At 52.6% G+C, this 26301-nt stretch overlaps 1 protein-coding gene across 3 annotated transcripts in view; it reads right to left on the bottom strand.

The window, feature by feature from the left end:
- The window catches only part of HPCAL1 (hippocalcin like 1), a 107965-nt gene extending 85008 nt beyond the window's left edge, over positions 1-22957 (bottom strand). Inside the window, exon 1 of one of the 3 annotated variants that reach the window (XM_032430043.1) lies at positions 22887-22957. The gene's annotated coding sequence lies outside the window, so the exon portion shown is untranslated. Of the gene's footprint in view, positions 1-21562; positions 21581-21780; positions 22091-22886 lie in introns of those variants that run through there. The other 2 variants (XM_032430042.1, XM_032430044.1) reach the window with 2 other exon arrangements.
- Between the last annotated feature and the right edge of the window lie 3344 nt (positions 22958-26301).

Genomic DNA, 26301 nt, shown 5'->3' with positions numbered 1-26301 from the left:
CCCATGTGAATGGGAACTCAGCTATGGGCTGAGGTGTGTGTATCCCCCCCCACATCCATACGTTGACGCCCCAACCCCAGGACCTCAGAATGTGACTGCACTTGGGGACGGGTTCTTCACAGAAGTGACTGAAATGACCGGGTCCAATCTGACTGGCGTTCTCGTCCGAAGAGGAAATCAGGACACAGACACACATAGAGAGACGACCACGTGAGGACAGAGTCAGAAGGCAGCTGTCCACAAGCCAAGGAGAGAGGCCTCAGCAGGAAGGCTCAGAACGCTCAGAAGGCCTCCAGACTTTAGCCTCCAGGACTGTGAGAAAACACTTCTGACGTGTAAGCCCCCCGTCAGAGAGAGGCACAGTTAAGGGACTTACCAGTAAGGGGCAGGGAGGGACAACACGGGACCCAAGTCCCCCACACCTCTCCACAGCTAACGCTCCCAAGCACTATCCCTAACAGACTATGACTATTTCCTGTGAGAGCATTCTATGCCCAGTAAACATCCGCCCGAAGGTTCAAGATGGATCATCTTTCCTCCTCATCAGAGGTGTCTACACGGGGAGCACCAAGCGGGCCTCACGGACCCCCGTTACAAGGCCCTCCTCACACACTCAGAGATCACCGGGCCGCTCGGAAAAAGAAAACATGTCTGGCTCACCGCAAAACCGTACAAAGTCAAGTCTCTAGTTTAAAAGGGAAAAAAAAATCAAAAGGACCAAGATTTAAATAACAGGAAATGTTCTGAGGGCTGCAGACCAGGTGTGCAGGTGGAAGGAGAGAGCGAGCGACAGAGAAGGAGCCCGGGTCCGGGAACCCTGCACCGCCTGACGTGGCCATGGGCTGCACCCCCTCAGACAGTTAGACCACGTCGTTTAGGAAAAATGCGACAAGGCCAAGGCCAAGAGGACAGGACCGGCACCACTTCAAAGGCGCTTGGTTAGCTGGATCTTTAACTCAGAGCTCCTGGGCGTGGGCAGGGGTGGGGCCAAGGCGGCAGGGTGGTGGGAAGGGGGAATGTTCTGGAGGGAGAGCATGAAATGATGAGGAAGAGACTGGCCTCACTGGGACAGCGGGGCCAGAGGGCTGCATCTGTTCTGAAGGCTCCGAGGGAGACTCCGTTTCCCTGCCTTTCCCAGCTTCGAACGGCCGCCTACATCTCTTGGCTGGTGGCCCCATCCTCCTCCGCAAAGCCAGCCGCAGCGCTGCCCTGCATCTCTCGGCCTGTTCTTAGTCACATCGCCATCAGACTGACTGCAGCTGGGGGAGGCTCCTCCCTCTCAAGGACTCCCGGGTCCACCTGGAGAATCTGGATACAGGCCCTGAGCCAAGGTTCCCAATCTTAATCGCAATGCAAAGCCCTTTACCACGTAAGGTAGCAGTCTGTGACTGTGCTAGCTTACATGGGATCAGGGATGTGGACCCCTTTTGGGGGGGGGGCGGGTAGGCCACTATCCTGCCCGCCATGAGACCATTAAGGGAAGGGATTCCATAAAGCTGGAGCTGTGGTTTCTAAGTTCTGGGTGCACAGAAACCCCCAGAACAGCTCAAAGGCATTCTGAGGCTCACCCCTATTGTCCCTGATGCCGGAGAGGTGGGCTGGGGCCAGGAAGCTACATTTTAATCACCTTCCTCAACAGCCCCCCCACCCCAACAGGCCTGAACGTCTGGGGTATAGAGTGTTCAGGTGGGCAAGTCAACCAGATCTTGGACAACAAATTTCACTGAGCGCCTGGTCCAAGCTAGACACTGTTCCAGGCTGGAGCCAGACACACCTGAGTTCCAATGCATATTGTCACTTCCGAGCAGTGAACCCTCAGAGAAGTCGCTTGAGCTCTCTGGGCCTGAGTGTCCTCGCTGTCCAACGGGATCCTTGCCATCACCTGCCTACTGCGAAGAGTGCCTGAGCCCACACACACAGCCAAGTGCACGGGGCGGCCCCTCGGCCACCCCTCTCCATGCCTCATGGGGCCACTGTTCTAGAGGTACACGAACAGCTGTGGACAGAAATGGCCTCAACTTACGTCTTTTTACGCTTACTAAATCTTACAGGCCACTACAAATGCAGCTTCTGATACATCAGTCAGGAAATGAAAAGTGACGGGTCTGGTGTTAACCATAAATCACCCACTTGTGAATACATATATAGTAAGTCATTAGCGTTACCGCCATCTGCAGAGAATGCTACCCAGAGAATTCAGTCCCGTACAACTGGGCTCTGAATAACACCATTCTCTAGAGGAACAAGACAAGGCTCTTGGCCAAAATTAGGTCGTGGCTGAAGGTGAGAGTACTTACACCCACAGATGACTGGCAAATTGGTTCCTGTTTGGTCTTAAAAGTACTTCAGAAGAAAAACCCATGGAGCCCTGACATTAAGAAACTAACATGAACACAGCACTCTAATACAAAGTAGCTCATATAATCCTCATGACAGCCTTACCACGTCAGCACAACTTACACGTGTGGAAACTGAGGCTCGGAGCAGCTAAGTGACTTGTGTGGGGCTCACAGGGCCAAGTAACGGGGCCGAGGTCTACCCCCTCCACTAGCCATCGCAAGAGATCGAGAGAAGCAGCGGCACGGTCCGTCCAATAGCAGGCCCACAACAGCTACCTGGGGAGCTGCTTTATACGTTCTGGGGTTACAGAACCAAGATCCACGAAATGCACATTTTGAAATTCTAACATAATCTAGAATACCGCCAAGTATTTCTCCGACTCTTAGCCGTGGCTGCAAGTCACAGAGTAATGGGAAGGTGAAGCTGGATTCCAGGTAGACTCAGATGACAGGAGCCCTTCCACACACTGGATGGGGTGCTGCGGCCCCAGGGAAGATGAGCCCCAGCGCGTGCCCCGGACGGGCTCCCCTCCTCGGGGACGCCGCAGCAGAGAGCCTCTGGCACCATTTCCCTCTGAGATATGGGGTCCACAGGTCAAAGTAGGGAGCAGCCCCATGTGCTCTGGCCACCCGGACAGAAAGCTCACTCTAGCTTGGCCAAAGGGAAGGACAGCAAAGACAAAGAGCCGGAGGCCAGAAGGACACGCCGATGTGTTTGCCGGATGGCGACAGTCCAAGCCAGCTGGAACGTGGGGTGGATCCGGGGGGGGTTCACAGTGGCCGGTGGCCCAGGCTGAGAGCCCGGAGCATCGTTAGCAAGCACCAGCCAACTTCAAAGTGCACGGGAGGGGGAGGGGGGGGCAGCGTTCTCTAAAAGACAGAATATGTGTCAAGTGACAGTGCCCCAATTCTCCCCAAAGGGAGAAACGCCATGTCTCATATATTTATCAGTGCTGCTGCTGAGAAGGGAAGAGAATCCCTCACGCAGCGCACCACGGGCTTCAAGCCAGCCTCGCACTGTCCCCTTGAGTCACAGAAGGCGGGCTAACACACAGGTGAGGGCACTGAGGCTTGGGGCGGAGGCGAAGGTAGACCCCCAGGTCGGCTCACTCCTGGCCCGGGTGTCCAGCCAACACGACCGGACCCCAACCCCCCACCCCCAGAGAGTGGCCTGCCAAGGTTTTGGAGGTCAAGGAAAAGAGTGTCAAAGGTCAAGGTGTCGAAAGCAGGATCAACCAGAGGGTTCCCACCACCTGCTTTAAGAGCCTGAGGATGACGAAGATGACACACCAGCCTCCTTCAACACACACTGAAAGCAACCTCCCACCTTCCCCACGACGACTGGGGCTGGCCAGGCAGCATCTGCTCGTGGCCCCGTGGCCAGTGGCCCGTGAGGCAGGGAGACCCCCTCCGTGTTTACTTTGAGAAGCAACTCCAAGAAAACATGGCTAAGTTAATTAAACTTTATACCCCCAGGCCAGACTGGGAGTGCACCTGTCCCTCCCTTCTGGAATTATCCCCCCCCCCCCGCCGCCTTCCGATGCACTCAGCGGGCACCTAGCGGGCATCACGCCGACGGGGACACGTGGCGGCCCACGGCACACCTGAGCCCTCAAGGTCACGGCCCTCCGCCTCCTCCGGGGCCTCAGGGTCCGCCAAACAGTCAGACCACCGCTCTGTTTTGGGTGTGAACAGTCAGACTGCTCTGTGGAGGGTAAAACAACCTAGTTCCTACAGAGTTTAAAAATCCGCAAGTGCCGCATCATCTCCCAACCATCGCCCCCCACGGAGCAGAAAGAGGCCAGTCCGGGTCTCATTCCGCAAGGCCCTGGATCGCAGCCCCACGGAGCCACTAATTAGCCCGATGGAGAGCAGAAGCATGGGGCAGGGACAGTGAGCCAGCCAGGTGGCACCTAGCAGAGGCTTCCGGGCCCTCCTCCCGGCTAAGAGAGCAGAGGCTGAATATGCACCAGCAGTTTTGGATCCTGACATCCTAAAAGCACATACCGTGTTAGGAAGCTTCTCTGCAGGGACACCCCAAAAGAGACATCACGGCGGCTCTGGGCCCAGCGTTAGGAACTGAGAGGCCTGGGCAGCTGGAGTCTGGAGGAGGAGGGGTGCTGGGACTAGCTCTGAGCGGGCCTCTGTGGAAGCGGGTGCGGGAAAAGGCTGGGAGGCGTGGGTCCCGGGGGCCTCCCTGGGACACGGCATCATCTCTGCCCGGCAGTCAGGAGCCCACGGCAATCCTGGCACTGCTATCCTAGGGCCCTGAGACTTGAATCCCAACGTCTATAAATCTCGCCCCTGTAAAATAATTATGGCCCCGGAGGCTGGGGCTCCGGAGTAAGCAAAATTAAAGAAGGCTAGAGAGCATGTCTGTGAACTGAAAGCCCTAAGAAGATGTGATGATGGCAGCTGGTGGGTTCAATCCCAACAACCCCCCACCTCCCGACCCCCACCCAAAACGGAGCAACGGAGCAACAGAGCAGGTAGGTCCTCGCTGGCCAGGAGCCAAGACGACAAAGAACAGCACCTTCACCGAAGGTCAGTGAAGACAGACAAAGCAGAACCAGGAGCAGCTCCTTCACCTGTCCTCGGCTCTCTTATTCTGGTTTCCCCAAAAGGCAGCCTGAAACCCAGCAAGGTCAATCAGGAATCCCCAAAATTAATGCGGTGATTTCTGAGAAGTGCTGCAGGGCTATGTTACCCCCAGAGCCCCAGAGCCCCAGAGCAGCTGTCCCTGAAGAGAGGAAACTGAGGCACAGGGGACATGGTTTCCTTCCCAAGGTCATGAAACAGGTAGCCTGGCTGGACTGGGCCCTCCCTCCAGAGAGCTCCGCCCCTGCCCCAGAGATGCAGTCACTCCGGGAGCCAGGCCCCAGAAGAATTCCCCAGAAACAGACCACTCAAGACAGAGCACCGCTGTCATGGCAACCAAAGTCTTCACAACTTTGGCATTTCCACAACCTTTGATTGATCCAGTTCTCGAAATTTACATTACAATGAAACAGTATTTGCATTTAATTTATTTTAATTGGCTTTTACATAACTAAATGTCTGGGTTTCACCCTTAATAACAACAGGGTGAGTGAGTTTTTCATAGGGGGACCCTTAAGACAGCACAAAGAAAGCTAGTAATTTAGCGTTTTCCTGTTTGGAAAAATTCTTCACTGACTTTCTAGAAGTGCATTTTTGCTTAATTCTCCTTTTTTTTTTTTTTTTTCCTGAGAAGACAGTAGGACCTTTGGCAGGTTGGAGTTCATCCTTTAGACTATGCCGGCATCACATTGAGAGGTTAATCTGATTAGAATGCTTTGCTTGGTAGTTCAAGGCGTGTGGAGCAGTAAGGATGGAAGCACAGGCGAGTTCCTCTCATCCCTGCCATAGAGCAGACACGGTGGGAACTGTGTGTTGAATGAATGAATCAGGGCTAATTCTCATGGCCTGATATAAAGTGCCACTTAGGATGGTGCCCGTCACTTGAGCTTTTACTATTTTCATTCTAAGTGAGGTGTGGTTCGAGCCCGGAGAAGGTGGTACGTTTCTGGGGCTGTAAGAATAAGGGGTGCAAGTGTGGGGGGCTCACCCGGGAGCCTTCACCTGCAGCTACCTCAGTCACTCCCCACCAATTCCACTGAACAGTCATCCATGGCAAGGGGCAGTCACAGCCCCAACGCGAAGCCTAACAGGGAATAGAGAGATGAACGGGAACGTGTTTGGTCTCCATTCTCCAGGGGATTCTGTCTGCTGGGAAGAAAGACTTACTTTTTCATGCCATTCCCTCTAAAAGACGCTCTGATAATGACCGTAGAGTACAGGTGCGCAGGGCACAGGCAGGGGAAAAGGCATCTACTGGCGCAAGAAGCCCTGCTTGCTTCTCGAAGCTTCTTGAAGGATGTGTGGGTGCTCGCCAAGTTGTAGGGGGAGGCTTCCTCTCATCAAATGATGAGAGTCAAGGTGAGTGTTCTCTTTCCCATAACCCAAGAGCTGAGACCCAAGACAGGGAGCGCCCTGCAGCCCAGGACCAGTTCCACTTAGCAGGCAAACGTCAGACATGAAAAAAATCCCTTGAGAGTCTTCTACCCCCAGTCCCTGCCCCACCTGCTCCCACCCCTCTGGTCCCAACAAAGGTGACCAGACAGCTGGCTGTAAGCGGGCAGTACGTTTAAGGGGAGCTGCTTGCTAAACACATACTCTGATTTGAGCCAAGCTTGACTGTCTGTATTTGAACAAGTGTTTTTAATCTGACCAGTAAGTTTCCAGGCTGCCCGACACACAATCAGCCAGTGATTCCCCTGCCTGCAGACTTAGAAAGATGGAGCAGATCCGACAGTCCCAGAGATGGGTGAGCAGATACAAATTTCCATTTCTTTTGTGAGTCTTGGACAATATGGTTCTCCGGGCCTCTTCTGTGGGCTGACACCTTGCAGGAGGGAAACGAGAACCACAGGTTGACCCCAGACTGGGAGAAGAAAAAGAGCAGAAGACTCAGAATTCAGTTTCCATGGCAGGGGCGGGGGGGAGGGGGAGCATAAAGACCCAGCAAGGAGACCTGCCGTGTTAGACCACTATGTGTCAGAGGCTGCAGGATGTGACTATAAAAAGATTGATGATGATGATGATGACGGTAATAGTCTTTCCACGAATACAGCACTTTAGAGTTTATAAGAGGTCTAATGGCTATTTCTTATGACGATCCAGGGAGGGAGGGTTTTATAATTCCCATTTCAGATGAAGAATGGGATGCTCCAGCGCAGTGCTCCAGGAGACCCAAGGGACCTGCATGGGGAAGCGATGATGGGTGCTGTTTACACCTCGGGAAGGGGAGCAAGATAGGGACCAAGTCCATGCAGGTACCTTTTTTCCTTTTGAAAAGAATAGTCGGTTCACTATCCATTAGAACAGAAGAGACATCAAGAAGAGACATCTCTAGGGGCACCCGGGTGGCTCAGTCGGTAAAGCATCCGACTCTTGATTTCAGCTCAGGTCTTGATCTCAGGGGTGTGAGTTCAAGCCCCGTGTTGGGCTCCATGCTGGGCGCAGAGCCTACTTTAAAAAAAAACAAAACAAAACAAGAAGAGACATCTCCAGTCTGGGGTCACCCTCTGCAGCTCAATGAGGCAGGAAGTCTCCTCGAGGCCCAGAACACTGGGGGCCTGAGGGTTGTTTTCTTATTCAGATGACAGCATCCTCTGCGGCCATGACCGCTGGTCCGATCACCGCGTACGCAAAGGCTTGAGTCTGCTGCTTCCTCGACATCACCAACATCTAGTGTGGCCACCAGCTCTGCCCTGTGCCCACTGGCAGCCTATTCAGGCTGTGACAAGCCCACTTGAAGTCCCCGCCAGATAACAAGCTTGTGCAAAGCGGGCCATCCAGTGGTGAGGTTGCAGTAGCTCTTTGCTTACTACAAACCTGCAGAAGGCAGGACAAAGAGGCCGTGCCTTTCTCTGCAGAAGTGACCACAAGGAAGCATTTGGCAGGAGACAGAGAGAGGCAGGGATGCCCGCCACGAGCCTCCAGCTGCTGATCCTGTGGGAGGCTGTCTGTGGCTCCGTGGCTGCTGGTGGGAGCCAGGAGCTGGGAGCAGATCGGCCCGGGGCCCCTCCTTGGCTTCATGCTGTCTCGTTATGGGTCACAACCATAACATCAGCTCGGCAAGGGCGGGGCCCCCAACATCCCACTCACTGTTGGTCCCCAGGGCCCAGAGCCCAGCCTGGCGTACAATACATAAGGGTTGAATTAATTTGCCGAATTGTACAGAGTAATCATCATTCACACTAAAGAGAGCATCCCTAGCTTTATTAAAAGATTTTGTTCTAGTTGTTGTTTTGGGTAGGTGTTCCCTTGATGCATTTTTTTTGTGTTTTTTTTTAGTGTTTCTGGCAAGAAAGGCAGGGGCACACAGCATTAATAATTAGACAAACAGAAAGGAGGGCAAAATTATGTCAGAAATCACCTGTCTAAGTCCATAAAACATATGACCTTTGTTGAGAAAAATTTAATTCACACGCACAATTTCAGAAATAGAAGTCAGGCTTATTCCTTTTCCAGGACAACTGGGATACCCAGGAAACCACAGGGACACGCCCAGTCTCCATGGAAACCTACCTGTTTCCAGTGATTGGAGGGCTTCCTTCCTGCCTCCATGTGGAATCCTACAATAAACTGAGGACCCAGCTTTCAAAAATAATAATTTCTGAACACTGTAGCCATACTAATTTTTTTTAAATATGGGTTCCTTATGGTTAAGATCCTGAAATAGTTTACCAGATGTGTGCGGAATTTTGCTGACAATTATTTTCTTGCTCAGGATCAGAAATATGGACCGCAGACTATAAAGCTGTGATTTTTTTTTTAAATTTCAAATCCAAGAAACTATAAGCAGACACTGAGCTAGTAGTAAAGGGAACCTCTGGTTTTTCACATTATATAGCCCAGCCACCAATATCTCTCCCTCATTCACCCTGAAATTAATCCTTCCTATTAGCCAAGTTCTCTGATGATTGGCCTCAACCTCATAACCTTCCACTGCTGACTCAGTATCCTGGACTCAGACAGATCGAACCTCTGAAAAAAAAAACAGCCTAAGAAGCCTCTGGAGTGATGCCACCAAAAGTCAGGCATGGCCCTAACAAGGGCTGAGAGGGTCCTGCTTCCCAGCCAGTAAATAAAGACAGTCAACCCAATGTCAACCCAACACCAACCCAACGTCAACCCAATGTCAACCCAACACCAACCCAATATGAACCCGACTCCAACCCACCATGAACCCAAGTCAACGCAACATGAACCCAAGTCAACGCAAGGCCCACCAAGGCAGGAGCAGCACAGGGAGTGGGGAAGGATCACCTCCAACTGGAAGGTGATGGAAGACCAGCAGTTTTACTCTTGGGCCGGCATGAAGCAAGGTCAGGGATGGGGAAATAGAAAAAGTTATTTTCAAAAAGGGAGCTGAAAAGCAGCCTGACCAACAAACAGCAAGGAGATTATCCCCAGAAGAAGGCCACTGTGCTCAACACCTGGTGATGAGAAAAGCAAAGGAAAAGCAATAGAAGCCGAGACCAGGCAACGGGTGGCGCAAGGACACCGACCACCTCATTCAAATACCCCAGATAAACCCAGGGGGAGCCACAAAGGCTCTTCTAGGTCAAGAAACAAAGTGAACACCCAAATTTAAACAAGTAAAAAAGAAGAAACATATTCTCGACCATAAACAGACTCTACCCTTGCCATGTTGAAATGGTGAATTTCTAGGAAGGCTTAGAACATTTTTCTTCATATCCAGTTAATAAAGTTACTCAGGATTGAATTTAGATGAGATTAGCAAATTCTAATGATGCATTATGATAAATTTCCATTAATTCAAATCATCACAACTATGGAAATCATGGGTTCCAGACAGTCTGACTATAAAAATAAGTTTGCTAAGCAAATAATAGGGTAAACAAGGTTATCAGAGGAATGTGTCCTTGGGGTTCCTTTTAAAACCTTTTTTTTTTCCTAATTACAAGAATAATACATACCCATTGGTGAAAATTCAGAGTGTAGAGAAATATGAAAAAGCAGGAAGGAGAAACCACTCATGATCCCATCAGACTCAACCACTGTTAAAAGTTCAGTGTATGCCCTTCTCATCTATTTTCTCTGGCTTTTTTCCCCTCGCAAACATAACTGGAATGAAACTGTCCATATAGTTCTATACCTTGCTCCCCAGCCCCATATTTAGGAGAAATGCTTAAATTGCTTATTTTCAACCCCTTTAGCAAAAATCTAGCAGCCTATGACCATAAATGTGCTCATTTCAAAGAATTCTCTAAGATTTTTTAAATTAATTAATTTATTTATTTATTGAGAGGGGGACAGAGAGAGAGAGAGAAAGCACTGGGGGAGGGGCAGAGAGACAGGGAGAGAATCTGCCCTGAACACAGAGCCCAAAGCAGGGCTCGATCTCAGGACCCTGGGAGCATGACGTGAGCCAAAACCAAGAGCTGGGCACTTAACCAACTGAGCCGCTCAGGTGCCCCTCAAAGAATTCTTAATAATTCATTAACTCAATTAATTCAGGAGTTTGCATTAATACATACTTTTGTCCAAAAATAACACAATTCCTTGTCTTCTATAATACTCCCTAACTGTCCCTAATTCACAGTTAGTCAAAACAAAAAGTTCAGTCTATCAGTTTCGTGATAATCAGCGGGAAGGGCCTCCCAGAAAGAACAGAGTTGCACCATTACAAAGATGAGGGCTGTATCCTCTGCACTGGTTTTCCCTGGGCGTGTCCTCTGAAAGGGATAGTCAACAGCTTCTAAATCAGGCACCGCATCTAGAGCCTAAGAACTTAGCTATACTATCAGCCTTCTGTGCTCCCACTGACATCGCTCACCTCCTTTGTACCAGGACCCAATTCATCTCAGCTTCCTTCACACACAGCACCGGTCCTGGGACAGGAAGTTACAGGAACGTGCTGAATGGATGGAGGGGTGGATGAAACACACAGAGCTCACCTCCCCAACTTCAGTATCCTCTGACACTTCCCCTGCCTTCTCATCTGTGCTCCACAGATTTGTCCCTCCACAGGACCAGCTTCTTCTGAATTAGGGTGCCGGCTCCTGAGATGGCACTTGCTAAGGTGTCTGTGCTTTCTAAGACGTTCCTTTCTTTTTTTTTTTTTTTTTGCAGTCAGTTTAGCTAGGAAAATTCTCTCTGTGCTTTATGTTGGGTATGCCCTACGACTCAAGTTTACATTTTTTTTTTAAAGATTTTATTTATTTATTTGACAGAAAGAGACACAGCGAGAGATGAAGGAGAAGCAGGCTCCCCGCTGAGCAGGGAGCCCAATGTGGGGCTCGATCCCAGGACGCTGGGATCAAGACCTGAGCCGAAGGCAGACGCTTAACCGACTGAGCCACCCAGGTGCCCCTACATTTTTTTTTAAGATTTTATTTTTAAGGGGCACCTGGGTGGCTCAGATGGTTAGGCGTCTGCCTTCGGCTCAGGTCATGATCTTCAGGTCCTGGGATCGAGCCCCACATCAGGCTCCCTGCTCAGCGGGGAGTCTGATTCTCCCTCTCCCTCTTCCCCCTGCTCATGCTCTCTCTCTCTCTCTCAAATGAATAAATAAAATCTTTAAAGAAAAAAGATTTTATTTTTAAGTAATCTCTACACCCAACATGGGGCTCAAACTCACAACCCCGAGATCAAGAGTCGCATGCTCCACGGACTGAGCCAGCCAGGTACCCCTCAGGTTTACATTTTTAAACATTTCTCCTGAACTGTAGAACTGACAGAGAATGTAGAGGTTACTTAGTCCTGAGCTCCATATGACAAACAAGGAAACTGAGATCTGGAGAGGAAACACCACTCACGCCAAGTTAAAGCCAGACTTTGATAATCAGCCGAGGATAATTCCGCCGGCCGAGAAAGCCCTGATGGCTTCTTTAGCACCGTGCTGAAATTTTAGCGAATGGGTAGAACACTTGCCAATCAGTGATAAGCACGGAAAACAGTGCTGACCTGCCAATCATATATTCAGCCTGCAAAGCAAGCCCCTTTGGCAAAGGTGTTAAGGTTAAACACTTCAATTCCCCCACCATCCTACAGCCCAGGGAAGGGAGTGGTGGTTTAGCCACACATCTGGGCACCCACTGCGTTCCAGGTTCTGTGCCAGGAATGGGGGGCCATGGAGGAGAAATCTACAAGGTCCTACGTGCCAAGAGGCCCACTGCCCTGGGAGAGGCAGACAAGCACAGTGCCCAACCAGCAAGGTCAGACTCCCACCAGCACTAATGAAGAGTGGTGGCAAAGGGCCGGGAGAATACAACAGGGGGCCAAAACTGTCCTCCCCGGAAGGGCCATGGGGAACTCAACGGAATAGGTACCACTGGCTCTCTCTGGGCCTGCAAAACAGGTGGTTTATCAGTCAAGGTTCTCCAGAAAAACAGAACCAGTAGGAGATATATGTATGTGGAGACTTACCAGAATTGGCTCATGCAACTTCGGAGGCTGAGGAGTCCCACAACCTGCCATCTGCAAGCTAGAAACCCAGGAAAGCTGGTGTTATTCAGTCCAAGTCCAAAAGCCCGAAAATCAAGGGAGCCAATGGTGTAAGTCCCAGTCCGGGTCCAAAGGCCTGAGAACCAGGAGCATGGATGTCCAAGGACAAGGGAAGACAGACATCCCAGCTCAAGCAGACAAAGTAAATTCCACCTTCCACCACCTTTTTGTTCTATTCAGGCCCTCAGTGGACTGAATGATGTCTGCACACATTGGTGAAGGGGGTCTTCTTTACTCAGTCTGCCAATTCAAATGCTAATCTCTTCCAGAAACACCCTCACAGACACACCCAGAAATAAAGTTTTACTAGTTATCTGGGCATCCCTTAGGCAAGTCAAACTGACACATAAAATTAACCATCACAGGTGGGATTTTCCAAGAATATTTCAGATCAATGAGTCTCATGAGGCCTCTTTTAGAGTAAAATTCCATCACCCACCCATTTGGGTTCTCTATGCCTCCCATCATCTTGTACTAACTCCCTTCATTACCCTCCTAACAGTAGGTGTCCCCCCACAACCTGCCAGCAAAGAACAGCTAACTCAACAGAAATGGGCCATGTGAAGCAGTGACCCCAAGGTTGGGAAGCAATGTGAGACTGGATGGTGGCATTGATGATGGTGGTAAAGGTGATGATGATTACAGTGACGATGATGATGATGGTGATGGTGGTGATAGGTGTGATGGTGATGATGATGGTGATGATGGTGATGATGGTGATGATAAGTGTGATGGTGGTGATAGTGATCATAACGATGGTAATGACGGTGATGAGGAGGAGGAGGAGGATGGTGATGGTAATGATAGTGATGGTGGTGATGATGGTGAGGAGGATGATGATGGTGGTGTTGATGGGGAGGATGGTGGCAATGATGGGGAGGATGGTTGTGATGATGGGGAGGATGGTGGTGATGATAGTGATGATGGTGAGAAGGAGGGGGATGGTGATGGTGGTGATGATTGGGAGGATGGTGGCGATGATGGGGAGGATGGTGGTGATGATGGGGAGGATGGTGGTGATGATAGTGATAATGGTGAGGAGGAGGGGGAGGAGGATGGTGATGATAGTGATGATGGTGAGGAGGAGGGGGATGGTGATGGTGGTGATGATGGGGAGGAGGAGGGGGATGGTGACGGTGGTGATGATGGGGAGGATGGTGGTGATGACAGTGATGGTGGTGATGACGGGGACAGTGATGATCAGAATAATAATGTAGGAAGCCAGCATGTGGCCCAGGACAAAGCACAGGGGAAAGGAGCAATGGGCCGCAGTGAGATCTTCACGCTGCTTGCAGTGCCCCGGCCGAGAAGACCTGGAATTCCTCACCTGTGCTATAACTCCCCTCCGCCTACTTCCTCCAATGATAGCGAAAATCATTCCCAAATGCATAAACTTTCACTTTATAGCTAGCTCTGAAAACAATCAGCCAGGCCATTTTGTTTTGAGGGCAGATAATAGCATACCACCAAGAACATATGCTAATAAAAGCAGCAATTCTTTATCCCATCTTCAGAGAGAAAGAAGAGGGACAAAAACTCCCCAGAGAATAAGAATGGATCATAAGTGCCAAAGGTCCAGCATGAAAGAAGGCCAAGCCTCAACATCTGTCCGAGGCCTCTTCGTACCTTCACTTACTGAAACGAAAGACACCCAAAGAAGGCAAAGCAACCACCACATTTTGTCTCCCATCCTTGGAAGCTGAGCCAGACTGTCCAGGCTGCGTCACCAAGCATGGGATTGGCACTGCATGACTGAGGATTTTTAATAAAGCCTTATTCCTGCCACTGCCGCCCCACGCTTTGGAGAGGGCTGAGAGAGAGAGAGAGAGAGAGCGCACCACCAGTCCTGCCCACCCACAGCCCTGCCTTGGGCCCACGGTTGGGGCATAGGCTTTTCTAGACATCCCACGCTCATTCTGGCAGGAGTGACTCTCCAGCCCCACATGTAAATACAGAAAATTGTACGATGTTGGAAATGATTCATTTTTAAACCCAGGTGATAGATTTTGAGAGGTTCTCACTTCCCTCCAAAAATGGATTGTAGCACAGCAAAGAGAAAGGATGGGAGTGACAGGGAAGGGTGGGGAGCTGTCGTCAATTCTGCTTTCTGGAAATGTCTGTTAAATGCACAGGAAGGAAGCAGAGACTTGAGCATTTTGCTGCTGGAGGGGGAAAACAGTGCTATGATCCATCCACACCGCCGCAGAGAATCGTAATCCTGCCGGTGCTCCCCAGAGTCCCCGGGCCCATTGGCACACTAGCACGCTCACAAGCCAACTCAATAAAGGCTTCCGGGCCCCCTGGGAGACAGGGGATCAAGAGGTCAGGGCCTCACTGAGTCTGAGAAATAACCTACCTAGATCTGAGGAATGACCTAACCTAGATCTCTTTGTCACCATGGCTGTGTCAGCGACCCTCACAGAGGCTTCTGAGAAGACATGAGCTGGGCAATCCAAAATGGCAGCTCCCTAACCTCCAAGTCATGGCCCCCAGCAGCTCCCTTCTAGGAGCCTTCACACACATTCACAGGCTCTCACATCAAATGCTTCACTACTGCAGGGTGGGTCAAAAGATGCCTAATAAACCTGAATATGAAAAGAAATCCTTAGCGGCAGAGGAGGCACGCCACCCAAGAACGTTTAAATAGCAACAACGGCCACCACTTAGCACAGACATGTGACCAGCCCAAGACTCCACGGCTCTAGGTCCACGTTCCATGTGATAGTCCAACGTGGCCCCGGAACCCCTTCATAAACGTGAGCAAACTCGGGCTCAGAAAGTGTCACCCAGCTAATAAATGACAGAGCAGAGCCTGACTCAAACCCAGGTCTGCTGGACCCCAACATCTGCGATCTTCCGAAAGAAACAAGACACTCTTGCTGTCTACCAAGAAAGTTCTCCGCCTCGGTGGGAGACAGAGACCATTTGTGTTTTCTGTTTGGTTTTGTTTTTTACCTCTACAGGAGTGTTTCTTTTTTGTTGTTCTTGTTTTTTTTTTTTTAATTTTATTAGTTAACAGACAGTGGAGAGAGACCATTTGTGACCTGGTGGTCAGACCCAGATCTACCTGCCTATGCTGCGTATACAATTTCTGTGACTCAATTTGCAATCTGTAAAATAGGGTCTCCTCCTCTGTTTTTCCTTGAAGAACAAAAATAACCCAAGAAGGGAAGTTCTGAAATGCACAAGCCAGGCAAGTGCACTCCCCTCCCGGGGCCTCTGTCTGTCTACCTCCCAGGAGACCTCTCTGCTCCCACGCACACTTACGTCACTCCTACATGGTCAGCTGTGGGCCAAGTACTGGGGCAAATGAAGACGCGCCATATTCTGCCCGTGCCCTACAAGGAATTTCCATGGCTCGGAGGCCATACAAGAAAAACTGAACATTACTCTGAGAAAAGCCCCAGAAGGGCAGATCCCGACTACCAAACGGGTAGGAGAGAACGAAACCTGGCTTAATTCTTAAAAGGTTCTTCTACTTCTTGCCCACGGCTTGGCTGAGTTGGTGTGCTCTGGGCATCCTGGATTTTTTCGTTTAAAAAATTAGTTTGACCCCTTTTGCCTCACTCTGTACTTTAAATTCGAACCCCCTGCTGGATACTCAGGAGCTGACTGACGAGAGAAATGGGGGGAAGCAACTTCACTGAGCGCAGCCAACAGGCCCTCTAGGTACCCCAGGCGCCCAGCGCTGCGCTAGGGGAGGGATGGGGGCCAGAAGGATGCAGTCACCGCGTCAAAGAGCTGGCCAGCCCTCAGGCAGGCAAGCACCCAGCCTTTGATCAGCCTGAGGGAGCAATCAATTCTCACTGGAAAACTCCAGGAAAGCCTCAAGGAGGAGGCCCTGGAGCCAAATCTACAAATGAGAGTCGGGAAGAAAAGGCAAATCTAGAGACAGAAAGCCCATTGGTGGTTGCCTGGGGGTGGGGGCGGGGACAAAGAGTGACAATAAATGGGCCGGAGGGAGCTTTCTGGGGTGATGCAAAGGTTCTAAAACTGGATTGTGGTGACAGTTGCACAATTCTGTAAATTTACTGAAAAGTACTGGATTGTGCATTTGAAATGGGTACACTCCACGGTATATAAATAATATCTCAATAAAGCTGTTAGTTAAAAAGATTTTTTTTCCAAGGATGAGTAGGAGTTTAGCAGATAAAGAAGTCTGGATGGGAAAGAAGAAAGGCAGGTGCTGTGGCAACCCGGCTACCCTGACCCTCCTAGTCCCACCTCCCCCCAGACACCTGCACCCCTCCCAGCACAGCTGAGAAGGTTAGTTCCCAGAGCCGCCCCCTCCCCCCGCCCACCCTAGCCCAGGGGGAGGAGCTTCCCTGGAGCACTTGTCAAGCTCTGAGGGCTCCTCTGAGGGTCTCCCCAATCCCCAGCCCAAGCTGGGCTCCGGCAGGGAGGAAGCCTGTGTCGGGCTTTCAGAGTCCTGCTTGGAGCAAGGCGCCCAGCAGGTGTTCAGAAGAACACTTACTGGGCAAGAACATGAACTTGGGGCCGGGGGTGGCTGGGGGGCCAGAGTGCAGAGTGAGAGGACAAAATCTGTTTTCCATAGTAACCTGACGACAGCAATGACTCAAGTGGAAGCGGGGCTCCAGGATAAGGGATGAGAAAGCTCTGCTGTGTGGGAACAGGAGCCTTGGGGTCGTCGGAGAGGAGGGGCTAGGGCAACAGAGGACTGACTGATTCCGGATTTCCGGACAGATGAAGAAAGGGAAAGAGTCCAGAAACACTCCTGAGGTTTCTAGCTGGAATGAACGAGTAGGCGAGAGGCATTCACTACAACAGGTAGAGGGACCCGCTTGGGGGTGGAAGGAAGTTCTGGGCTCTGCTTTGATGTGGAGCAGCGTGGAGCCTGCACGCTGGGTCTGAGCATGGGGAGAGCTCAGGTTTGCTCACCTGCCAATGCACAGACGTGAGCCCAGGTGAAAGGAGAGCACTTAGGATGTGCCTGACTAAGGGACCTCCCTGGCCGAAAGGGGCACGGGGAAGATTTGAGGCAGGAACTGAGGCCATCGAGGGAGACTTCCACGAGAACCGCGCAGCCCCCCGAAGACTTCTTCCTGTCTGCAGAATCATGGCAGCTTTATCCACGGAGTACAAATTGAACTATCCTGAGTGTTTCTCAGCCAAGAGTCACAGACCCATCACTCGCTCCTCAGAAACTTCTCGTCGAGTGAGGCAGGTGGGACCGACGCCAGCACCCCGACCCGTCCCCTGGCTTGCTGCCAACCTGAGCCGCACCTCAAGAGCTGAAAAGCAACAGATATCCGGAAAACACAGCTGCTGGATTAGCAGGTGTGGGGGTGCGCTTGGCTTATAAAGGTAAATGAAGGGGCGCCTGGGTGGCTCAGTCGGTTAAGCTTCTGCCTTCGGCTCAGGTCGTGATCTCGGGGTCCTGGGATCCAGCCCCGCATCGGGCTCCCTGCTCAGCGGGTGTCTGCTTCTCCCTCTCCCTCTGCTCCTCACCCCCGCTCATGCGCACTCTCACTCTCTCAAATAAATAAGTAAAATCTTTAAAAAAAAAAAAAAAGGTAAATGAAAAGAGCCCCAAGAAGACATGTTTGCGCACCTGCAGCCAGCGGGGGAGGGCTGCAACAGGAGCCTGGGATCTCCGAAAGTGTCTTTAGTTAGTCATGCCTCATAAATGCAGAGATATGAAGCTCTGCCTCTGAAATTCAATTATACTTGAAAGGACATGGCCAAGGCAGGGCTCTCTTAAAGGATTTACTGTGCTTTCCTGATGATAAAAAAAAAAAAATGTCTTTAGACTTGCACCTTGCTCATCAGTGCCTAAGAAATGTTCACCTGTCAAACCGTATTGATTAACGGAAGTTACATTAAAACCCAGGCCGCTAGATTCCAACCTTTTTTTTTTTGGTGGAAAGTGATTTGAAAGAAATATTTTTCCCCATGGTGCGAGAGTCACCGAGACAGCCCCTACCTAAGCCTGCTTTGCCATCTCCATATTCCATTACCTGTCATTCCCTGATTAGAAACTCAACCCAAAGGGAAGAGGACAAGAGCCACATGAGATGCACAGCCTTACGTGTGGGCATGAAAACACCAAAGAAACCCAATGAGACCGTGGGAGAATGGTGAATCCCACAGTAGCGAGAGCGCGATTAAGGTTTATAACTGCCCTCCTTCCACAAACATAATGACATCTGACAAACTAGCAAAATACACATAATCCCCCATCAAGCCCGGGCTGGCGACTCACAAATTGGAAGCATTATCCCATAACAAACAAGCTTGGTTTAGGGCTTGCTGGCATGCTAAATTCTAACACAAACCTGATCCTGGTCTAGATAAAATTTCAGCTGCAAAATAGCTTACTGTGTTGCCAAATAACTCTGGGGCTCCTTAGTAGTCTCCAGGATTAACACTGGTCCCTAAGTGACCTGGGCACTTTACCACTTATGAGTGGCTGGCTATACAAGGTCCCATTATAAGTTGGGGGAAAGGACCATAGGCATAAGGGGGAGACAGACTGCCTAATACACAAACGCTTAATAGGGTATTTTTATGGGAACAGGCAACCCTTGGAACTGTGCACATGGAGCCCCAAAGGCAGTGGGTCTGAGGCCCCTGGAAAGCACTACTGCTTTACCAGATCAAAGTCCAGAGCAGCCCCAGGTAGAGAGAGAGCTCAGTAAGGAGGAGGCCCCGGATGGGGACTGTGCGTGAAGGCGAGTCCACTCCTTGTCACTCAACAGCTTGTATTTCTAATTCTGCACAGCCCAGTGGCCAAAAAGGGGCATTAAGATAAAATTCTGAAGGAATTAGTCCAAGCTGCTTTATATCTCTTAAGAGTTTCCCTCTAGAGGGCTTATTGGAAATGAATGGATCACCGGCTAGGGTTTGGGTAAATCTCTTCTTCTGGCGGTCTGACCTATTGTTTCTCCATAAGTCTGCACTTCCAGGCATCTGATTCCCAATGCCAGGTGTCCCGAATTATTATCGCACGTTGACGTCTATTTTTCACCTTACAAAAAGCATCCAAGTGGAACCCAAAGGGAGCAGGCAAGGCTAAAAACGCACCACATCCCACGGCAAGTGAGAGGCAGAGCCCCTGGGCCTTCCCTCCGGCACATTATCCAATAAAGCCTCAAGAGCTCAGTAATTACAGGCACTCTCAAAAGTGAAACAGAAATAGATCTAGGGCCGAAACACTGGTTTGCTTGAGACAAAGGGCTGGTTTTAAGCAGGAAAATACAAAACAGCCACCCCAACAACAAACAGCCCAGCTTTTGGTCTGTCTTCTGAGCTGAGAAAGCCAGTCTGATTTTTTTTTTTCTTCAGTATTATTCAATCTGATTATGGGGAAGAGAGTAGGATTCAGATGAAAAGCCCTTTTCTCCTCCAGGATATAAAATCATTTTATGCAACAGAAAAAGCAGGTTGCATTCTAAGTGTGCCCCTGACACCAAATCAGATGAAAACTTAGCTCATCCAAGTCGCCTGGCCTGCCATCACCACTGAGACCTCAGCATTCAGGGCTGGCAGAAGACAGACCAAGCAAGAGCTTTCTGCTCCCGTTTCACAAAAGCCTGCAAAGGATTCCAGCTTCCCTGAGCACACCCACCGGGAGCAGGTGATCCCGGGAGACACATCCCATACCTACGCACAGCCCAGCTGATGATCCCCGTGGCCCCCCAGCCCATTCCCTGCGGATGCTCCATTTTGAGAGCGTCATGCACCATGAGGTCGGCTGCTCCCCTCGTGAAAGGTTATTTGTTTTTCCGACTGGGAAGGGTCCTGAGAGGAAGAAAGAAAGCACAGCGATGGAGGGAAGGAATCACCAGCTCTGGCAGAAGGCAGCAGGGCAGCCGGGGCCAGCTGGCCCTGCCGGGTCTAGCAAGCGCTATGCTGCGGTCGGCAGGACTCTCCCCGAGAGTGAATCGTGGTTAGAGGGTGTGCACGTTCACTGCAGTTCAATGTTACGTAGTAGTAGGCTTCAAACTAAATATTTTAAAAATTAAGGGGCAGGACTAGGAGGAAGGATCCCACGCGCCCTCGGCCTCCTGCGTAAGGCTGATCCAAGAGAGACGCGGTTGGATGGTGGGGGGAGGGGTCGGAGGGTGTCCAACGCCGAGGCCCAAGGCAGCACTTGCGGTCCTGGCAAACACCCTCCTCTAGGGGGACTCGGTGTCGTCCGGGAGTAAACGAGATGGCCTTCAGCCTGACCAGGCCCGGCCGGGATGCCCCGGGAGCCCGAGGTCCGTCTCTGCGGGGAGCGCCACTTTCACGCCCTGGCCGTCAGACTCTGCAAGCCGCAAGCCCCGGGGACTAGGCACTTGTTGAACAAAAAGGCTCCCGACTCCAGCAGCCGCCGCAGTTGGCCAGGAGAGGGACCCCCAGCTCGGGCGCGGGAGCCTCGGCGGCTGGGCGCTGCGCGCTCCTGCACACTCGCGGCGGCGCCGCCCGGGAGGTGCGGCGAGCCAGCAGCGCACCGGCAGCCTAAACTTTCTCGAATCTCGGTGCTTCGCAGTGAAGTTAGCGCGTGAGAGAGGCACAAAACACGCGCGGGGAGGGGGGAGGCAGGGGATGTAATAGCCCCACCACGACAAAGGGAAAAAAAGCATTAAAAAATGAGAGACACTAATTGACACTAATTCAATTAACTTAGCACCTACTATGTGCCAAGCACCGGGCCAAGAGCTATCTTTAGTGCGTTCTCATTTTAAATGTCACGGCAGACCCCTAGGGAGGAACTGTCCCCATTTGATAGAGAAGCAAACCTCAACCACAGAAGGTGGCGTGTCTGGCCCAGGTCGCAGTGCGGGTCACGGCGAGGCCAGGGCTCCTAACTCCGGAGCAGGGCTCTGTCCGTCGCCCCTCGGCCTAGTAAGGAGGGAGCAGATGGCCGCCGCGCCAGCCCCCAACCCTGGAGGGAGCGCACCTGCCACCCACGTGGGCCTCGCGGACCTGCCCCCCAGCGGGGCTAGCCCAGGCTGCCCCAGAGGCCCGCGCTAGCTCCTTTGGATCCCAGCTGTCCCCGGAGCCCCTGGAGCTCCGCACTGCGCCGGCCGGCGGGAGACAGAGGGCTCCGCACACAGGGCTGGACCGCCCACGCCCACCCGCCACCCGCCCCGCCACCCGTCCCCACCAGCAACTGCGCCCGGACACACAATTCCACAAACGCAACCCCAAAATGTGCACACCCACTGTACACACGGATCCCCACGAGGACACGCCATTCCAGGGACACACCACCGTCCTCGGTCACCCACAACTCCACCACGCAAACACGGGCACCCCCAACACACACACACACGCGCGCGCGCGCGCACACACACACACACGCAGAGAGCCCGGTCGCAGCTCACACCGGTGCACACGCCCGCACTCTCCGCAGACAGCAGCCCCCCGGTTGCCCTACCTGCTCCGGCGCAGGACGCGGTCCGCCGGCTTCCCGAGCCCAAGTTCGGCGCGGCTGGCGCTGGGGCGGGAGCGGGCCGCTGCCCGGGACGAGCGCGCCGAGGCCGGGAAGGGTGGCTAGGAGCGCGGGCCTCCGTGCGCCCGCAGCCTCCGCGCCGGCCCTGCGCTCATCGCCTCCCAGAAAAACAAAAGGAAGCCGGCAGCGAGGGAGGGAGCGAGCTGGAGGCGCCCGCCCGTCCGCCGGTCCGCCCGTCCGCCGCCTGCAGTCGCCGCGGCCCGCCTGCCAGCGCCGGGAAGGAAGGGACTCGAAGGCGGGACCCGGAGGCGGGGGCCGGGGGCGGGGCGTGCGGCCGGGGCTGGCGCTCAAGTTTCCTGCGGACCCGCCCCCGCAGGGCCACGCCCCCACACTTAGCCCCGCCCGCCCACCCTGCTTGGGTCGCGCCCCTGTCCCTAGCCACGCCCCTTGCTGGCCCTTCGGTGCCGGGCCTCCGAGCCTTCCAAGCCGGGCCCCTCACTTGCTCTGTAGCGCACTCTCCGCCCAGTCTGGGCCCTGACCCGGTCCCAGACCCGGGTGGGTTTCGGCGCAGGAGCGAAGCCGAGCACCGGTTCCGCCTCCCTAACCCTTGGCCTCTGGCCTGCGGGTGTGGGAGAGGCGGGGAGGCGGCACCGGGAGGGGCCAGCTCCGCGCCCACTCGCCCGCCTCCCCAGTCCTCTGCAGGAAGTGAGGCCCGGGTGGCCCAGAAAGGGAAGAGGCCGGAGTCGCCCCAGGCCGTCTCCCAGGGCCCTCTGGCACCCTCACCGCCAGTCCCCTGAGCAGATGCCACAGGCCTTCCCGCGCCTCCTTCTGGGAAGGAGCCGAGGACCGGGAGGAAGGACACCTGAGTTCCAGTTCTGGTTGCCTTTGCCAGTTCTGGGCGATTTGGGCAAGTCCCTGAGACTCCCGCGGGCTTGGTTTCCCCACCTATAAGATGGACGGGAGGAGGGGCAGGCTTCTTCGGGCCCCTCCCTCCCTGACATGCTGTGGGTCTTTAGTCTCTGCTGAGGAAGGGACTTGGTGGACATCTCGGTCCCGGGGACAGGCGGCCTGGGAGTCAGGGAGAGACAAACCTGTGTTTCCCATAGACTTCCTCTGTCCCCCTCCGAACGCACCTTCCTGAGAGGGAAGGAAAAAGGGACTGTGCTTCCCAGAGCCCCTCACCCCAGTAGCTCCTGAAAATCTGGGCCCCGGAAAAAGCAAATATATACACACACCCACCACTACCACCACCACCCACCCCAAACATCCCCGAAGAAAGGTAACCACAGAAACAGCCCTGATTGTGGAGCTGGGCGATAGCGTTAGCCTGAGACAGACTGTCTTTCTGGCGTCTCTAGGGGAAAACTCAAATCTTCCTGCAAATCCTCCTCCACAAAAACACCGGGAGTGAACTCCCACTACACAGGAGGCTGCTGAGAGGAATGCTGGTGGGCGGCTTGGGGGGGAATAGCTGGGCTGGCAGGCCAGGTGGTCTGAGAGCCCAGACCCCTCTCTCAGCAAGCAAATGGCAAAACCAACCCCGGAGGGAGTTAGTCTCCTAGGCAGCCCTGCTGCGGGGATTAAATGCAATAATGACTGTGAGCGTCAGCGGTATGGGGCTGAGGTGATGTCACACGGAGCGGCTCCGGTACCCAGGCTAGCGTCTTTCCTTCTCAGCGGACCAGGGGCCAGGTCACTGAGCAGCTTCCCTGTCGTCCGTCTGCACAGAGGGTTACAGGGGAGAAGCCCCCAGCCACGTGTCAAGCCCAGGCCCCTTGGCCTGGGTGACCGCAGATACTGGGTTAACTGGCGTAGGTTATGTTCTGCTGTGGTCACACGTAAGACCCACCTCTCACTCAGGCTGCGGTCCGGTGCTAGGTCGGAGGGCACAGGGAAGACTCCCCACAGGCGCTCAGGAACTCCAGCCTCTTCCATCTCGAGATTCTTCCTTCAGGGCTTCCCAGGACATCGCTGGCCCCTTGACTTCCAGCCAGCAACAAGGGAGGAGATAGCGCTGGGGGAGGAGGGGGGGTCAAAGAGCGGGGGAAAGGGGTCATTGGGAGCCAGGCCTGGAGGAGGCACACATCACATGGGTCCATATTTAGGGACCAGAATTAGTCACGTGGTGCTACCTGGCTGCAAGGGGTCCAGGAATTACAGCCTTCCTCTGGGCCCAGGGGAAAACCGTCGTGTTGGTGAGCACGTCACGATGTCTCTGCCACGGATTCAGAGCACAGGTCTCCCCAGCTCAGTCACAGGACAACAGATAGACATCCACATAGAGCATGATAATCACCGTCATCGAGGACTGAGCTCTAGCTAGCTGTGACCCCCTGCAAAATCAGCTTGTGGGGAGAGGAACGGCTCACAGAGCAGATGACAGTGTCACTGGGCTTTGAAAGATGAGGAGGAGGGGAAAGTACGGGAGACCCAGGGTGAGGCTGGTGGAGGGTAAGGAAGCTCAGGGAGAGTACAGAGGCGGACTGAGGCAGTCCTGGACCCCGCCTACCAGTGGACCTCAGGGCCTTTGCCTGCGCAGTCCTCTCCCACCCATCTGGAACCTACCAACCCTCAGGGAGGGCTCAGTTCCGATTTCACCTCGCCCTCTGACATCTCAGCTCTTGGGCGCTTCTCCCTTCCCTGAACTTCTAAAGGAGGAGTGTCTCCCTCAGGTGAGATACAACCTGATCTCTTCCTTTTGTTCTTGCAGGGCATGTAGTAGTTACTCAATAAGTACTCTTGAATTTAATAACCTAGAGCATAGCAAAAAGCAAATTCAGGGTAGGGTGTTCTGTTAGTTTCCTGGGGCCGCCGTAACAAAGTACCACAGGCAGGCTGGCTCAAACCAAGACATTTATTGTCTCAGAGTTCTGGAGGCTGGGAAGTCCAAGATCAACGTGTCAGCAAGTTTGGTTCCTTCTGAGGGACCTGAGGGGGAATCTGTTCAGGTTTCGGCCCCTGCTTTCTGTCAGGTGCTTCTTGGCTTATAGATGGCTGTCTTCTCCCTATGTCTTCCTTCATCTTTCCTCTGTGTGTGTCTGCCTCTGTGTCCAAATTTCCCCTTTGCATAAGGACACCAGTCATATTGGATTAGAGCCCATTCTAATGACCTTGATCATGTGTGAAGACACTGTTTCCAAATAGGGTCATCTTCACAGGTACCAGAGATTAGGACTTCAACATCTTTATGGGGCAACAATTCAGCACATAACAGTGGCCTGCTGCATATACAATTTGTCTTCCATACCGTGGCTGTAAACACTTTAAGTCAGGAATGAGTCTCATTATTCTTAATAATAACTGACTTAGGGCACCTGGGTGGCTCAGTCGGTGAAGCATCTGCCTTCGGCTCAGGTCACGATCTCAGGGTCCTGGGATCGAGCCCCGCATCAGGCTTCCTGCTCAGCGGGGAATCTGCTTCTCCCTCTCCCACTCCCCCTGCTTGTGCTCTCTCTCTCTGTCTCACTCTCTCTCTCTCAAAATAAATAAATAAAATCTTTTAAAAAATAATAATAATCATATCTGACTTCGTTTTATGACCTTACTGTTTCTGAAACAGTTGTACATATGCTATTTCCAATGAGATTATCCCCATGTCTTACAGACGAGAACACTTACACCTGGAGAAAGGAAGTGACCAAGGACATGTATTAGCATCAGTGACAGCCAGGTCGAAAAAACCGGATTCAATATCACTGCGCTGGGCCCACACAGGCTTTGGAAAAAGTCCTATTTAAAAAAACAATTATTTGTAGTCCTTTGATGAACTTGAGTGTGTATCCTACTGAGGAGGTTCTTTGCAATAAACCTGGTTCTAGCTCACAGACCCCTGCTCCTGAATGCTTGAGGAAGTGAAAGCCCACTTGTCTCCAGGTCCTCTTTGACTCTGGTCCTCTGTGTTATTGTAACTACAGAAGGGAGAAGTGTGGCGGCTGGGAATGGAGTGGGCCATGCTTCCTTAGGCTGGATGCAGCACGTCTGGCTGCCCACCCTCCCCCTGACCCCAGAAGCTCAAATCAGAGGAAACAGAGAACTTGCTGGTGACGCCAATAGCAAGATTCGCTGGGATCGCTGGATCCTGCCTCGGGTCAGTATGGATCAGAGGTGGGGAAATTGGATGATGAGGCCACCTTGCCTCTCCCTGAGGTCCAGCAGTGTTCATGAAGGCCCCTGAAGCAGATGCTATGACCCAGGGCTCACCGAGGGAGTGTGACTCAGAGGCACGTTCGGATAGATCTCCCTTCCCCCTTCCCCCTTGCAAGCTCCGAGGGATCAAGATTAAACTAGAGTGTCCCTTCTCCTAGAGCAACCCCCCTGCTATGGACTGAATCGTGTCCCTCCAAAAGTCATACATTGCAGCCCTAACACACCCAGTGTGCCTGGATTTGGAGAGAGGGCCTTTAGGAAGTAATTAAGGTTAACGGGGTCATAAGGGTGGGATCCTCAACCAATAGGATTGGTGCCTTTATAAGAAGAGGAAGAGGGAATGAGATCTCTTCCTCTCTC

Source organism: Phoca vitulina, unplaced genomic scaffold (assembly GCF_004348235.1).
Source record: "Phoca vitulina isolate PV1807 unplaced genomic scaffold, GSC_HSeal_1.0 scaffold42, whole genome shotgun sequence".
In the NCBI taxonomy this organism is placed as follows: Eukaryota; Metazoa; Chordata; class Mammalia; order Carnivora; family Phocidae; genus Phoca; species Phoca vitulina.
The sequence above is the reverse complement of the archived record's forward strand: the minus strand, read 5'-3'. Positions and strand labels throughout refer to the sequence as shown.